The sequence below is a fragment of the Nannobrachium achirus genome (genome assembly GCF_963921795.1).
Source record: "Nannobrachium achirus genome assembly, chromosome: 1".
NCBI lineage: Eukaryota > Metazoa > Chordata > Actinopteri > Myctophiformes > Myctophidae > Nannobrachium > Nannobrachium achirus.
Window position 1 is genome coordinate 16,280,164 of NC_137810.1, and position 18,257 is coordinate 16,298,420.

Below are 18,257 nucleotides of genomic sequence, written 5' to 3' on the forward strand. Positions count from 1 at the left end.
AGCATTGTGTTCCAAAAATTTGTTTTGCTAAAGGCTACCTGCTGGTGGCGCTATAACAGGCCAATGTGAAAAAAGGTAGCTTTTGTTCCTTGACCTAGTGGGAATATGTGTGGCAAATTTCACGGTAATCGCAAGCTGCGTTGATGATTTGAAGCATTTTGTTCAAAAACGGAGCAATCCTGCAAACTTTGGAAGCTAATATTAGCCAATCAGGATGGAATATGAAATATCAGACGGATCGGACTTGATCACATGACTATAGAGATACTGTGTACCGATTTGCGTGATTTTTGGATAAAATCTCAAGGAGTAATATCCAAAAATGTGTTTTACATAAGTCGGTCCAAAGGTGGCGCTATAAAAGGCTGGTGTGAAAAATGCAGGGCAAAGGTTTATCCTTAGCCTCTAGGGAGTGCGCTTACAAAGTTTGAAACTAATCGGTGGAGTTATAGGTAAAACCACAAATCGGCCTGTTATAGCGCCACCATGAGGCTGATTTAAAAAAAAATAAGTGGCTTTTCTTCCTCGGCCTAGTGGGAACGTGTGTGCGCGATTTCATGATAATTGCACTTTGCGTTTGGGATTTGAGGCATTTTGTTCAAAACGGCTCAATCCTACAAACTTTGGAAGCCAATCTTAGCCAATCCGGATGGAATATGCAAAATCGGACAGATCTGTGTCGATCACATGACTGTCGAGATGCTGCCTACCGATTTGTAGGATTTTTTGACAAAATCTGTAAGAGTAGTGCACAGAAATGTGTTTTGTGAACATCGGCCACTAGGTGGCGCTAGAAAAGGCCCATTTGAAAAATTTAGGGCAGAGGTTCTAGATTGGCATCCAGGGAATGTGTGTGCTCACTTTGGCAGCGACCGGGCCAACGGCGACTGAGATTAGCTGCACACAAACTGTGAGGACACACGGACGGACACACGGACGGACGGACGGACGGACACACGGACGGACGGACGAAGGGGAAAACATACTCTCCCCCAAGCCTTCGGCTGGTGGAGACAACAATTCCTGATGATGGATGATGTACATTCTACATGAGTTAATAAGATTTGCTTACTACAAAACACCACTGGAGGGCAGTGCAATACCATTTCTGACTTGCTGGTGGTATTTATTGTCTGAGATAAAAGATTATGGTGTGCGGTTCACACACCTCTTCCCCCATGGCCTGGCTGGGATGTCTACCTTTGTTTTATATCAACAATTGTGTGTCAGGGTGTCTGATGGTTCAGTTAGTGCACAGACAGTACTCCTTGTGAGTTTAAACCCTGGTTTGAATCCTTGTTTTCCTGTCTCTCTGCACTGACCTCTCTTGATATTCTCTGTAAACGTTCAACTGATTACCAAAAGAGAAAACACATTCAGTACACTCCAAAAACAAAACATGTGTTTCCTTCCACCAAACATACTTTCTTTGAAAGTATAGGATTTTTTGGGTTTAGTTTTTTTGATTAGGTTATTTGTTTTTACCTACATGGAATTGTTGAAGAAGATATCCATTGCAACAAATGACACAAACACATGTAGGTCTATCAATGAACATTATCTATCCACTGCTCTAATCGTTCCGAACAAATAGAAATAAAGTGCTTTAGAATGAATGAAAGAAAGAAGAAGAGAGCGCAGAAAGGGTTAGAGTAGTGGTTCTCAAACTTGTTCCCCAAATTATTTTGTGATGGTGATTAGCTTAATGTAATTTCTTTTTAAATGTATTTATTTATTTTTTCATTCAATGGTAAACAAACCAACACACAGTAAGTTTATACATGGTATGTGCACATTTCTAAAGTGACAATTGAAGGACTTTCAAGACCGTTTTAATACCAATCTGGCCAAACTGTCAAATATGAAGTAAGCAAGAGGCGTTGCGAGGCGTTGCATGTAGATCTGCTATCTTCACAATATTTATCTGTGGAACCGAGTCACATTAATGTAATACCTACAATTCCAAACAAAGTGTTTGTCAGGGTGGGGGTCCCCAGTTCAAATATGTTTATTTTGGGGGTCACGGCCTAAAATGGTTTGAGAACCCCTGGGTTAGAGAGAAGGGAAAAAAGGAGAATATGAAGGTCTGAGCTTCTCCTCCATGTAGCCTACTCTCAGGCCAAGACTGGAAGCAGCTGTCCTGCTTGACCGACTCTGATGAAGCTGCAGATTCCAGCCCTTGTGAATCATCTCCCTTCATTCTGTCCCCCTCCTCCTCCCCCTTCTCCACCCCTCTCCCACCTGGAGCCCCTTTCACAAAGAGGGGGATTCCTCTCCTTAGAACTCTTTCTTCACCGACGAAGCAATCAGACTGTTGAACGCATGGAGGAGATGAGACATTTCAAATTGGCGTTAGGAGAGAGAGAAGGGGGGGAAAAAGACATTTTTCATTTTCTACAATAAAGGGTACTACATTGAATTCGCGGAGCATGACAATACGAAAGAGTAGGTAATGGAATAGGAGCGGACGTCGTGTCCGTGTGTTAGTGGATAATGAGGAATTTGAAAACCGTAAGGTCCTCTGCATGCCATTCAATCAAACTCGCCCTTGCCACTGTACTGTCACAATGTGCAGCAGCAGAGGTGTTCCAACTTTTTCTTGGGGCACCGACATTTTCTTTCTTTAGTTTATTTTATTTTATTTTATTTGGGGCATTTTATGCTTTATTCAGATAGTAGAGTGCAGAAAGACAAGAAACCAAGAGAGAGAGAGAGAGAGAGAGAGAGAGAGAGAGAGAGAGAGAGACCTGCAATAAGGGAGTCAGATTTGAACCCGGGTTCCTGCACTCACATTATTCATGTCTGTTCATAATAAAGTCACCAGGAACCGCCCCTGGGGATCAACATTTTCAAAATAAGGTTTTGAGCCCCAACAATCTGTGTGGTAAGCTAATCAAGCTGAATTCAGCCTATCCCACAGCACTAACCTTCCACTCTCAGAACTATGACTAAAATCCTTTATACGGTATACAGTAACTGTGAGTGACACTGCCTAATTTTTGCTCTGTTGTACGATGGAGTATAACCAGACATTCAGTATATCCATACTACACCTACATTGATTCTAAAATATACAGCAATGTACAATAGCACCCCAGTGGGTAGCTGATTCATGATTGTAATTTTTGGCATGCACATTGCTGCACATTTTGGAATGGATCCGTATTTTATTATACAATGTCTATGGCGGCCATAGCTGAACAAACGAAAGGTTGCATAGCTGAATGGGTTATGGAGGCCCCCCTGGGGAACAGGACTTCCCCAGTTCACATCCAAGCCCCAGTCTATGTGTGGAAGTGTCCCTGAGCAGGACATTTATAACCCTACAGGTGCTGCATGATACTATACAGCATTTATAGTATAATACTCATCATAATGCTGGATGAGGGTATATGTTCAGTCTCTTGTCTTTATTACTGTAAGATGCCATACTATATCATTTAGAAACACTACATAATGACATTACCACAATGCACCACTCTAATTTCAAGCTCAGCTCTCAGACACAAGAGAACATGTCAGTCAGGCAATAGTTGACTTGTTTTCACACAACAGCAATAGGCTACTGTATAGCCTATTTCCAAATAATCGCCTGGGGACAAACACCAAATACCCACCGGGGGTTCAAATCGGTGCCATGGCATTGGTCCAAAACCTCATTGTTCCTACATCCCATTAGCCAGAATCTGGTGATGTTAACCTGGTGAATATATAAAATACTATGCCTAAACCTAACCCTAATCTCAGTAAAACTATGCCTAAACCTAACTCTAACCTCAGTAAAACTATGCCTAAACCTAACCCTAACCCTAACCTCAGTAAAACTATGCCTAAACCAAACCCTAACCCTAACCTCAGTAAAACTATGCCTAAACCTAACCCTAACCCCAACCCTAACCTCAGAAAAACGATGCCTAAACCTAACCCTAACTAAATTCGGACTAATGAGATGTAGGACTAATGAGATTTCGGACTTATGGGCAGTCCCCTTCAAATCATTTTTGCGAATTAAGTGCCTGGGCGATTTATTTGTAAATATATGGTATTCTTTACTGTTACTACCTAAACACTGTTTTGACATAGTATTTGGTGTTTTTATATTGAATACTTTATTTACACTTTATTGTGCGCGTGTGTGCGCGTGCGTGCGTGCGTGTGTGTGTTTGTGAGAGAGAGAGAGCATCTTAACATCCTCGAGGGGTCATTTCCATCACAGCAGGAGGTAATTTATAAATACAAACAACAGGAGACACAGAACAACACAAACAAGTCGACACATCACAAAGAAGGTGGCATTGGACATTTTATAATATTGTCCGCTGAGCATGAATGAACACCACTGGAGTGTTTGTCTTATAATGGCATGACGCTTCTCATTGTACGCCCACCTGTGCTTTTCATTAAAGATGCAATGTGTTTTTTATGAATGTTTTTCATTCATGCCAAACAAGGAGAAAGTATTTTGAACAGAAATATCCTGTTTTTCAAGCACTCTTCATGTTTAATGTACAGTGGTGGATATGTCTTACTCAGGGGTCATCGCCATGCTGGCCACGGACATACAAAATTAGTGGACAAGGAGAGCTAGCCCTGAACACCCATAACAGGTCTCTAACTCTGAGAGTGTTCAAATGGAACCCTTTAGAGTTAAGGGGGTCCTTGCAAATAAAACATTTGAGAAACGTTTGTAGTCTTGTGGACTCCTAATGCGCCATAGTAAATCATAAGAAAACCTAGAGACTTGACATTCAGTAATGGGTCTTATGATCAAAATAAGAACATTATAATGATCTAAAATTTGACAGTTGCCACGGACAAGGCTAAGTCTTTGCCACGGACACATTTGCAGGAGAACATACATATTGATGACCACTGGACTTACTGTATTGCATCTTCAAGCTAAAACAGTTTTAAAACAGTTTTGGCAGATCTACTCATGAAGACTCTCCAAGTATTCTGATGATTTCCAATATAGTTCTTCATTTTCTTTTGCTTAACGAGGTTCCAGATTTCTTTTTTCTTTTCTTCTTCTTTTTTTTAACTCATTATTGAATGTGCCATTGAAGAGGATGGGCTTGGATGGGAGAGCAGAGCCTGTACACAGCCAGTTATCAGAACATCCTTCAGCTGCTTTGGAAAGAAAAGATGAATGTTCCCGAAGTGTTCAAGGCCAAAGAGAGGGAGCTGAGAGGAATCTGTTGATTTGCTAATGGAGCAGAGATGGCAGAGAATACAATCTTCTGCATATGAAAACACTCTTGCTCTGACCCGGGCACCCCCACCACCCAACACCTACGTTCTGTACCTCCTTCAAAATGTTGTGTTTTTTCCTTCATTGTCCCCGCATGCATAAATATTCCAGTCACTACTTATGATTGATATTTTTCAAGGCATCAGCATTCAGTTGTTACCTCCTCAGCTACTCTGCAGAGGCAGGGACAAATACATTGTAGCAACAAAATTACACTCGAAAACACGCACGTGCGCGCGCATACACACACACACAGTCACACACACACACACACACACACACACACACACACACACACACACACACAGATTGTGTGCACTAGAACTCTCTTTCTCTCTCTCCTTTTCTCTCTCTCACACACACATGCGCACGCAAGCACACACACACACACACACACACACACACACACACACACACACACACACACACACACAGTGTACACTAGAACTCTCTTTCTCTCTCTCATTTTCTCTCTCTCTCACACACACCTGCGCATAGTAGCATATGCATGCACGAAAGCCTTACACACATTCAGAAAGCTTGCAAATTCCATTACACTGAAGAACTCCAAAAAGATTTGGGTTAATTTAGTAAACACAGGGTCAGGGCTGCCACAACAGCAAGAGCTGCGGAATGAAGGAGGCGGTGTGCGTACTTGCGTGCGTGCGTGCGTGCGTGCGTGCGTGCGTGTGTGTGTGTGTGCAGTGCACGCACGTGTGTGTGTGCGCACGTGTGTGTGCGTGCGTGTGTGTGCACTAATATGCACACTGTGCGCGTGCATGCATATACCGTATTTGTGTGTGCACAAGCCTGGTGTGTGGCCCCCAGACTTATGTTGGTGTGTGTGTGTGTGTGTGTGTGTGTGTGTGTGTGTGTGTGTGTGTGTGTGTGTGTAGGTGTGTGTGTGTGTGTGTGTGTGTGTGTGTGTGTGTGTGTGTGTGTGTGTGTGTGTGTGTGTGTGTGTGTGTGTGTGAGTGAGTGAGAGAGAAATGCTGACTGTGTGAAGCAGGGCGTCCCGGCAGTAGCAGTCTAAACCCAGCCAGTCCCTCCAGAGATAGCGCTTCTTTCTCATTTGCTCTGGCCCTATTTTAATAATAGCTGTGCATAAGTAATTTCTGAAAGGCCAGGCAGGCACATGGGCACGGGTGGGGGAAATTAAACTCATTTTATCTGTGAGCAGGTGGATTCCTATTTATCATTAACATGCATAGAATTTGCACAATGTTATTTCTTGCTGCTTCTACTGATGGCACGTCATCCAAATAATGTAGGAGGGTCTGCCTCCTTTTTTTTACTTCTTTTTTTTTTTTTTGCTTATACCAGAGTGAAATTCATAGATAAAAGTACTACGTTTTTTTTTCTCGCAATTTTCTGCAAACGGAAACTAATTCTGGGAAGCTTCTTATTACAGTGCAGGCTCATTTGGTTTGCATTAAAAGGGGACAGGAGCGACATTAGGATTTCTGCCAGATTTCCAGAGATGCTCCTACATTCTCTCTTATATCATTAGTAACGCCCCTCCCCCCTACTTACAGCAGCCCTTTTCCTCTTTTAACTGGCATTAAACAATCTCTGCTGATTATTGGCGCAATAATACAACTGGAATATATTTGACTTCCTGATTTAGATTATATGAAAAATATTGGAATATAAATGTGCAATTTTAATGCATGATACTGAGATGAATAATTGCTGTATATTCTATGTCATTAATATTTTAGCATATGTCAATGGCAGGATTATTTGTCTTTTATTATTAGGATTGTGCATTTTAATTTGTCACAGACTGTTAGTCTTTTTTGTCTCTCACTTTGTTAAAACTTGATTCTGGACCGTTGATGCACAAAACTCAAAAGGCCTCACAATTCAACTGCCACCGATATCAAAATCCAGCTGCCGTTGAGTTAAATGTTTGTTGTACCGTGCCATCTCTCCTGTCTGTCTGGGTGTACATCCCAGGGCCATGTTGTTGTTATGTTGTGAAACAGCATCACACGCCACGCTTTCAGAGGGGATCACAGGCGATATGGTTGCGGAGGATTAGGCTCTCTGTGACCAGCCATTCACACCAGTGTTTACTGCGATGAAGAGAGAGATGATGATGTGTGTCTCTGTCTCCCTTTCTCTCCTCTGACAAATACCAGCATCACAGTGGCAACCCACAGCTCTGACAGGCAGCCAAGCAGCCAGGCAGTCAGCCATTGTTTTGTAATGTGTTTCACTCTGCCAGCGCTGATCCTTGCTAAGGTACTTACCATGCCATTGTTGTCTAAGTACGCTATTTTCTGGCTGGGCACCTCCACTATAGAATAGGGAGTTTTTTTCCCCCTCTCAAACGCTAGGTTTGTTACAGTCAATGTCATGCTAATCCTTGTGTGTGATATGTATATGTGTCAACACAGCCAGAGAGAGGGAGAGTGTTGGAGGGGCTAACCTAACAGAGAATGGTGTGAATGGTAGGGAGATGGATCGACAGACAGGTCCTATTCACCCCCCACTGTCCTCCATGACACCAAATTACGGTTTATCAAAAATAAGACGGGCAATATAATAAGACTACTTTAGGAATATATCATCTAATACCTCACGGATTTGTCAATGCATGTGTATGGGCCTTATGGCATTTCCATAAAGTCCATAGCCGCTATACAGTATGCATACCAAGTGGGAGAACTTTTACTGGTGTGATTATTGATACTTTATTTATTGATATGCAGGAGTCAAGGGTGCTAGACAATAAGTTCAAGTAAAAACAAAATGCAACTAGAAGCAGTGCTCTTCCGAGCACAGGTCTCCACCAGGCTGTGCGTCCTGGTGGTGCTACTGTATAATAGGCCAATGTAAAAAGGGTGGCATATGTTCTTCACCTTAGATCTTTCATGGCAATCGGACGCTGCATGCATGATTTCAAGCATTGTGTTCCAAAAATGTGTTTTGCTAAAGTCTACCTGCTGGTGGCGCTATAACAGGACAATGTTAAAAAGGTAGCATTTGTTCCTTGACCTAGTGGGAATATGTGTGGCAAATGTCACGGTAATCGCAAGCTGCGTTGATGATTTGAGGCATTTTGTTCAAAAACGGAGCAATCCTGCAAACTTTGGAAGCTAATATTAGCCAATCAGGATGGAATGTGAAATATCAGACGGATCGGACTTGATCACATGACTATAGAGATACTGTGTACCGATTTGCATGATTTTTGGATAAAATCTCAAGGAGTAATATCCAAAAATGTGTTTTACATAAGTCGGCCCAAAGGTGGCGCTATAAAAGGCTGATGTGAAAAATGCAGGGCAAAGGTTTATCCTTAGCCTCTAGGGAGTGTGCTTACAAAGTTTGAAACTGATCGGTAGAGTTATAGGTAAAACCACAAATCGGGCTGTTATAGTGCCACCATGAGGTTGATAAAAAAAAAATTAAGTGGCATTTCTTCCTCGGCCTAGTGGGAACGTGTGTACGCGATTTCATGATAATTGCACTTTGCGTTTGTGATTTGAGGCATTTTGATCAAAACGGCTCAATCCCACAAACTTTGGAAGCCAATCTTAGCCAATCAGGATGGAATATGCAAAATCGGACAGATCCGTGTCGATCACATGACTGTCGAGATATTGCCTACCGATTTGTAGGATTTTTGGACAAAATCTGTAAGAGTAGTGCACAGAAATGTGTTTAGCAAACATCGGCCACTAGTTGGCTCTAGAAAAGGCCCATTTGAAAAATTTAGGGCAGAGGTTCTAGATTGGCATCCAGGGAATGTGTGTGCTCACTTTGGCAGCGACCGGGCCAACGGCGACTGAGATTTGGCGCTCACAAACTGCGAGGACTCACGGACGCACGCACGCACGCACGGACGGACGGACGCACGGACGGACGGACACACGGACGGAGGGGAAAACATACTCTCCCTCAGCCTTCGGCTGGTGGAGACAATTAAGGTGTGCAGGTTAACATAAAGGTCACATGAAAATATTAGTGTATACCGGTATGTGACAGACCTTGATGTAAGTGTTTGATTCTTGGTGTTTACCAGCTTCCATTAAAAAAGAAGGTCATCTTGGGTCCTGAGTCTCCTGACAGTGCCTGTATTCTTTTTTTTTGTTTTTTTTGTTAATGGGCTTTTATGCTTTGATAGGACAGTAGACTGACAGGAAATGGGGAGAGAGATGGGGAGTGACACGCAGTAAAGGTCGTCGGGATCGGGATACGAACCTGTGATACAGTGTCTGTCAGTCATCAGAGCCTATGTGCTATGCGCCTGGACCGCAAGGCCAGTGGGCCTGTATTCTTGACTGCGTAATACGCATTGAATTACTAAATACTACATTTTCACAATAAACACTCTCAGCAGCACTCTCTTAAGAAATCTCTTATTTTAAATGAATGATTATCCAGAGAGAGACCTTGTTTTACTTCATTTTCAATATTTCTGACCAAGTGTACATATTTCACATGCTCAGTTCGACTGTGGGCCAGTTTCTCATACATCCGCAGGAGCATTAATAGGCCTAATATAGAAACATATTTGAACCCTGGTCCTCCGGTAAGTAGATTATAAACATTTATTATGGCATGTTATCATAATATCCTGTGCAGCATAGCCACTGCAAAACTTCTGTTGGCCAGTTCTCCCGCTGCAGAGGAAGATCATAGTTAATTCTGCGGCGTTATGGTAATGCAGAGGTCCCTATCACTCCCAGCATCACACATACTAACAAGCTTAGGATAAGCTCCGCCTGGGATGGTATGAGGTTTGAATTTCTGGAACCGGCGCCGTCTCTGCAGCCAAATCTCACTTCAGCAGAAACTGGTGGGGTGATTCCTCTGCTTAAAAATTAGTGCTAGTGCATTTTTTATTTTTTGCAAGGATAGGAGGTTTGGCACCTTGCGAGCAAAAAAATGCACTGTATGTAAAAAATATATATTTATATATATTGCCAAGGCAAGAAATCGTCTTGAGAGGGCTAATCAGCTGGGGACTCTGAAAAGCTTGTAATGTGCATTAAGAGATTTATAGGCAGCGTAGTCAAAGTCTAGTATCATTGTTGACTCATTTAAAGATGCCAGCATCCTCAACTTTGTGCACTGTTAACAAATGCACACGCTAAGTTGGTGTACTCGGCACTTCTCCTGTCACTGCAAATCGCAGTGTATCTGCCATAAGCATGTCATGTCTCCAGGCTCATCAGTCCTGTGTGATCCCAGTGCAGTCGCTGCCACTATATGACAACATGCTAAATCCTGTTTGTGTGTCTCGGCTGCACTCAGCTCTGAGACTAATCTAACCGCACTCAACCCTGCACACGGAAAATGGTGCAGCTGACAATTTGTGGGGACAGGAGCCGAGAATCTGAATCCAGTCCACGGCAGCTCTCTGCCAGTCTAGATCAGTGTTTCTCAACCTTTTTTCGCACACTTTTCATGTCCCAAGAATTCATGGGCACACCAACATAATACAGGGGTGTAAATATCGTCACTGTCGGGAAGAAACCTTGTATCTCCAAGTTTCATGTGTACAACAGTAGTGAAAACAGCAGATCTATAAGCACACAACGCCTCGCACCGCGAGGCGTTGTGTGCTTGTAGATCGGCTGTTTTCACTAGTTAAAATCATTTTTAAAATGATAAATACAATACTGGCTTTCAAGCAGTTTCAAGGGGCACACTTGACCCTTCTCAGGGGCACACCAAAGGTCCCCAGGCACAGTGGTTGAGAAACACTGGTCTCTAGATCAAATGTGGACCAGGTGGCCATGTTCATCATTACGTTCCTGTGCATATTTAAAGTTTCTGCAGGGGAGGTTAATACATAGCACTAGCCACAACTGATGAAATGTGATAATACGTGAAATACATGTTACAAAAACAAAGTATTTCTCAATGAAAGAGTAGGGAGACCAGCTCCAACCACTGCAGATGTGCTAGTTATATTGTATTGACAATGACATACTCATTAACATGCCATAAGAGGCACCAACAGTTTTAGTGATGAAAGGTTACAGTGAACATGTCATGTATATTTAGATTAGATGGTGTTTTATGTGCAGCCTGGTAAACTTGTCGTGTCCAATGGCAATTGGACGTGACAGTTGGAAATGGTAAGGATGCAATCATCCTTGTGGTCTGATCTGTTGAGCCCAGGTCGCAGTTACAATCAAAACCTCCACCGGCTGTCTGTCTGTCTGTCAGTCTCTCACACGTCACACTTTTGCCCTACTCATATCTCTGCCACCGTTGCCCCCATCCATGCCAAACTTTGCACACACACTCCTTGGCTGCCAAACCACAACCTCCACCCCTCATTTCTCACATTGCCCTCTTCTAGCGCCTACAGATTTGGGCCTAAATCACACAAAGCGGTACACAGTATCTCTACAGTCATGTCATCAAAATACATCTGTAACATCTAGCGCCATCATCTGGCCGAACTTTTAAAAACACATTTTTGGACACTGCTCCTACAGATTTTGCTCTAAAATCAAGCAAAGCGGTACACAGTATCTCTACAGTCATGTCATCAAAATGCATCTGTCCCATCTAGCACCACCATCTGGCCGATTGTTTAAAAACACATGACATATCTCTAAAGTCATGTCATTAACATGGAACTGTCCCATTTCCCTTATTCCCTCCTGATTGGCTACCATTGCCTTCTAAAGTTTGTGTATGCAACCTGATCTTACTGGTGCTCTTATGTGTTGCTTCATGTCCACTGTGAAAAGCATCCATTCTGATAGTGATCAGGTACACTGGGAAATTAACCGTTAGTCATCGCTGGCCAAGGGGAACTACAGTAAACCTGCCTGGGATCTCTGAAAGTAAAGAGGAAGGGTTTTGATGGCTGAATGGACTGTGAGTCTATATGCAGTACTTTGTTTACCAGTAAAGCTATCCCCAAGGTCTAAAAGTCCTACTCCTTTTTTCCCCTCTCTCCTTGCTGAAAATAGCTGATCTGCAAGCTCACAATGCTTTGCGTTGCGAGTGCGACCCATTGTGCTGTTTTCTGTGCCAACCACTCCAACAACTGACCGTGTGTGTATGTCTGTCTGTCCGTATCAGTACGGCTGCATTACTGCTGGGTAATGCATATGATATGAGGATTGATGATGTAGGCTATAAGGCCATGCGGGAATGGATCTCTATTGTACACACTGACACTTATACAGGAATGGATCTCTATTGTACACACTGACACTTATATACAGGAATGGTCGCAGGCTCGCAGCGGCACAAACGTGATGCAAAGCTCTGCCGATCTGTGAAACAGACAGGTTGGGTTAGCCAATCAGGGAAGCCACACACCCCCCAAACACACAGAGATTCTTTGTGTCCACAGACAGACTGATTGACAGACAAACAAACAGACAGATAGACAGGCAGACAGACAGATGTCAGACCCTCGTGTCATATGGGACACATGCCAAGTTTGAAGTCAAACGGTCCGCCATTGCCCGAGATAATTTTTTAATTTATAGATATATAAGATCAGGCACACATGAAACTTCACTGAAGTTCACACTGGTCTGGTTAGTGGGATAGGTTTCTGTGATTGCCAGTGGTGTTTCTGAGCAAGGTGCTACCTACCGTACTGTATGTGCATAATGGCAGTGTGGGCTTCTAGCTCCCTGAAGAAGACATGGAGAATGAGGTAAATGTCCTTTTAGACTAATAACAGTCCACTGATTGTGAGGTGAAAGGGGAAGTTTGGCCTGCATACCAACCAGGCCTGGTGAGAGGTGTGCTGTGCTGCTCTTCATACACTCACCACATGCCTTCCTTATCACACACAACACTCACACGCTCAAATATTTGAAGTACCCATTGAATATCAGTGATGGAAGACGTGCTCACATGTTTAACTTATAGGGGAAGACCACCCATTTTCAATATTGAACTATGTCATTAATATAACTTAGAGGAGTTGTGTGGAAATAGAAAAAAAGTTCCCCCCCTTCTGTGTTGCCTAGAACTGGAGGATTGATTTTGGGTTTGTATTGTAAAGTACAACGGTGTGATGTCATCAAGTTGTACTTTACAATACAAACCCCAAAATCAATATCAATACTGCAATGTAGATGCTCTCTGTTACAAGTAGAAGTCCTGTATTCAAAATGCACTTGAGTACAAATACAACATTATTGGCATCAAAATATGCTTAAAGTAACAAAAGTAAACAGAATGAGTGTAGAATGTCATGTCCCATTTCACAAATTCAAAGATTATAACAAATCTTTTGAAAATAGCAGATCTAAGCTCACAATTGAGCCTGTAGATCTGCTGAAATATAAATGGGTTAGTGTGTTTTGTAATAATAATCAAAATCTACAAAGTAACTAGTAAGTAATGTTTTCTTATAATTGTAGTGGAGTACTGAATATTGGAAATACTCTAGCAAAGTGAAAAATACCTTCGAGAGATGGCTTATCACTAAGCTGCAGCGTCTAATTTGAGAAGCCACTCACCTTTATACAGTATACATAAGTAGATACGCCCTACTGTATATTGCTTTGAGTCCCAATGTCTGTCTGTCTGTCTGTCTGTCAGTCTGTCTGTCTGTCAGTCAGTCCGTCTTTTCTTTCTCTCTAAATGGTAATTCAGAACCTCACAGATTTGGCATTTGTAGCAGGTCCATCAGAAAAATTAATTAATGCAAACTCCAAGCGCTATCAAAATTATACATTTGGAGAACACAGATAGAGAGAGAGAGAGAGAGAGAGAGAGAGAGAGAGAGAGAGAGAGAGAGAGAGAGAGAAAGATGAGGACGTTCTGGTCTCATTAAGAGAGCAGGCAGAGTGGAATTAGTCTGAATATAATGACAGACCACACTATCTTATGTAAAAACAGCCCTGTTTTTCCTCTCTTATTCATTGGCACTAGTAATTAGTTTTGGCCCTAAAACTGCCACCCTTTACTCTAGAAAAGGCAGATGTGATTTGAGGTGCAATTTAATCTTGCTTTAATGAAGAACTAATGGACGCATTGCAAATTACTTTTCTCCAAAACCCCCCCTCTCTGATTGAACAGGCACTGTGGAGGAGGGGGGGGGGGGGGGCAAAAAAAATCAATTTCCTGCTTTTGAAAAGATCAAGAGTATCTTTGATAATGGTGAGAGCGTCACCGGCTGTTTCATCGCACCGAGCCAACAAGCTCTTTTACCCACGACTCACAATTCAGTGGAGAGGAGGCCACAATTAGTGACAAAGCAGGCAGAGCAGCGCAGCGCGGGGCCCGGGCAGGCAGAAAGCCTCTCGCTGCTCCCAGCCTCCTTGTTAGATGATGCAGGCCCTGGAGGTGTCACGCAGCAACAATGAGGCCTGATAAATTACCCCTGGAAAAAAAAAGAAGATGTACTACTAATTTTCAATTACACCTATAATGCATTCCCGATTGGAGGGAGAAATTGTACATGTGTGGAGGCTGGAGGGGAACAAACAGTCATCGAACCTCTTTTCTCACCCCCCTCCCACAGTTCTCTCCCTCTCTCTCTCTCTCTCTCTCTGTCTCTCTCTCCCTTTTTTTTACATGTTTGTAACACAGGACTAGGGAGCTTGCTAAGAGCCTATAACATCCAGAGAATATGGGGTGTACTCTTTAATTTATCCATTAATTTCTTTATTTTTTGTCAGAGGTTAATCATGGGCAAAATACAACATGATAAAAACAATATTGCACTCTAATTTGAAATATCTCTGTATGCTTTAGTTTGGGGGGAAAAAATTACCTGTACAATACTTATTCTTAGAGGAAGGAAGTGAGAAAGAAAAAGGGGGGCCTTTCCCCTGGCTTTGGGTTGTGTGTGTGTGTGTGTGTGTGTGTGTGTGTGTGTGTGTGTGTGTGTGTGTGTGTGTGTGTGTGTGTGTGTGTGTGTGTGTGTGTGTGTGTGTGTGTTTGTTTGTGTGTGTGGGCCCGTGCATGTGCGTGCGTGCGTGAGAACTGCTTGTATGCAGCCTTATAAACCACTTAAGTGACACTGTGTTTCAAACTGGCGTCACTAACGGATGATGTTTTATAGAATATATCAAAACCAAATAATAGTCCTTGAAATGGCTGAAAGGGATGTGAAAACTGAGGAGGGTCAGACACGTGGAACATGTGTATCTGTCTCTCTCTCTCTGTGTGCATGTGTTTGACTAAACTGGGAGCAAGGCTGAAAGCCTAATGGGAGTGGGCTTAACTCTTGCACACAGCCTGGCTACATATCTGATTACTGGCCCCAGTAATTTTCTTTCCTTAAATAAGGAAGAAATTGGATAGGATGAATGAAATTTGGCTGTCATATTGCAGTGATGGTGCGGCAGAGAGATTATGTATTTCACATAATCGTTCATCATTTCACCAACCAGTGTTCAGGCTTAGCATAATGGAATTGGTAAACTGGTTTAAATCAGAACATGTAGACAGACTATCAGGCAGACTGTGAGGGTCTGTGGTAAACGTCTCCAGACCCGGGGAAATGTTTTCCTTGCAGAACTACACGCAGGCACTGCGCACACGCGCGCACACGCACGCACGCACGCACGCACGCACGCACGCACGCACGCACGCACGCACGCACCCACGCACACACACACACACACACACACACACACACACACACACACACACACACACACACACACACACACACACACACACACACACACTTTTCTCATCTCTCGTCAGAACACAATGTATATCTTCTTCACACATGTTCAAAGAGGTATTACTGTATGTTTATTTTTATTTTTTTGTCGGACTCGTGGTACACCCCTCTGTGGTATCTTTTATAAAAAAAGGTATCAATCTCCAAACTAAATAATGACGTAGAATGTATGGCTTGTATTGTTATGCAAACCAAACTCGTTCATTTGACTTTAACATCCTAAAAAGCATTGTTTTGGTTAGGAATAACATATGTTCCATTTTAATTAATACTTTTGTGGAATTATGATTACCTGTAAGTAACATGCCTTTTCCTTAAAATGAAGTAAGCTGGTCTCTATTCCTTACAGCAAACCAAACAAGACGGACAAAACAAAGCTTTAAGATGAATGCTATATGAAGAATGTCCCCTTTACTATACCTACAGTACATGTACTAGCCTCGGAAACCCAGACCTTTATAGGTAGGTACCTACAGTACTTGCTATTGTACTGTAGATTTACAATTATTTCCTTTTCATTTGTGTGTGTGTGTGTGTGTGTGTGTGTGTGTGTGTGTGTGTGTGTGTGTGTGTGTGTGTGTGTGTGTGTGTGTGTGTGTGTGTGTGTGTGTGTGTGTGTGTGTGTGTGTGTGTGTGTGCTGTTATAAAGGTGTTATTATTATTTTTTACAACCATTTACATTCTGAAGTATCTTGAAGCTGTTGAATTATTTATTAGGATAATATATTCAAAATGACAGCATGGAATGAGTGAGAGGGACTCGGGAAGAATATTATATATTCTTGATTTTCTCTAATTATTCGCATATTCCTGTTCTTAACTTTTACTGAACAAAGATATATACAGTATGCAACAATACATTGTCCACCATGAACTTCCTGAGTTTGAGGTAATGACATAATAAGAAATTAAATAACTGTATAATTGACAATCGAGCAACCTCGTTTTAGCCATATCTCTGTATAGTAAAACAGAGGTAAAGACATTATAAGCTTGGTACATTATTTTTCTCGATAGACTACTATATGATTAATACTTGTGTTTCCAAACAAATAATTGTGTACTAATGTGTAATAATATTATGCAGTAATACATATTGTGTTTCCAGTAAAGAATCTGTTTAAACATGCATTAAGCATTAAGGGGCAAGGGTGCCCATGTGTCTAATAAAAAGGTCCAATATGGTTAATAATTTTGTAATGGCATTGACAGAGAGAGTAATAGTATTTTTCCTTCTGGAATATTTCTGGACCTGAGGTGACCCAAACCTGAGAAAAAAGAAAGGGAAATGAAATTTCTATTGAATTTGGGTATAAGCTAAATGTCAAGCTCTAAATCGTGAAATATCAAAATAATGTTTCATTTTGCTTAGCAGGCACAGGATGTTAACTATTGGCCACCAGGTGGCACAGTAGTTGTTTCTATAACCACAGCACTGTCTCCAAACCACACACAGCATGTTTAATGCACTTAATGTTGTTGAGCGGAGTCCCTCAGGGCTCTATACTGTCTGGAGTCTTCTTCGCTTGTGAGCTTGTCGATCTGCTATTTTCTGTGCACGTTTTCCCAGAATACCGATGCTGGGGTTTAAGTGGTTATTTCACTTTTCATAGATCAGCACTGTGTATATAGCAATACAGAAGAATTATGATTTATTGATGAATTATTGGTTTCAAGGAAACACCTGTCTTATAGCAATAGCAGAATGAATACATACATATATTAATACCAAGCAGGGACGTGCTGGGCCCCTGATTCAGCCCAGGAAAAAGAGTTGGAGAGGCCCTCATTGCGCGCTGATTGAATGAATTGATTGATTGAAGAATTTTATTAGAAGTTTGTAATAGAAAAAAGTACAGTTTCATGACAGTACAAATCACTGGTACAAGGTCAACTAAAAGGAGATCCTAGAAAGCCGAGGCTTATTTCCACAGGAACCACTTTAAGTATCTCATATAACATTGAAAGACAGACGGATAGAACATAGTACTTTATCTAGGATAATATCAGTTTCAAAAGCATAACATCAAATACAAAAGGCAGAATACAAAGAAAAGGGGGGGGGGAGCATGGGGGCTTAGTCTATTTACAAGTCACGGGTAGCTGCTGTCTGAAGGTGACTTTTCATACCAATTTTGAAGGAGGCTAGGGATTTGCTCTCCTTTAGGGCTTGTGGAAGGGCGTTCCACATGTTGATGGTATAGCAGGAGAACGAGTTAGCGCCTTGATTAGTGTTAAATCTACGCTGATGATGATTAGTGGAGCTGCCTCTGGTGTTATGATCGTGAACATCCTTGACCTTTAAGAAGTAGTTTGTCAGGTACATGGGAATCTTGGAGGTGTAGTGTATCTTGTACACCAGGC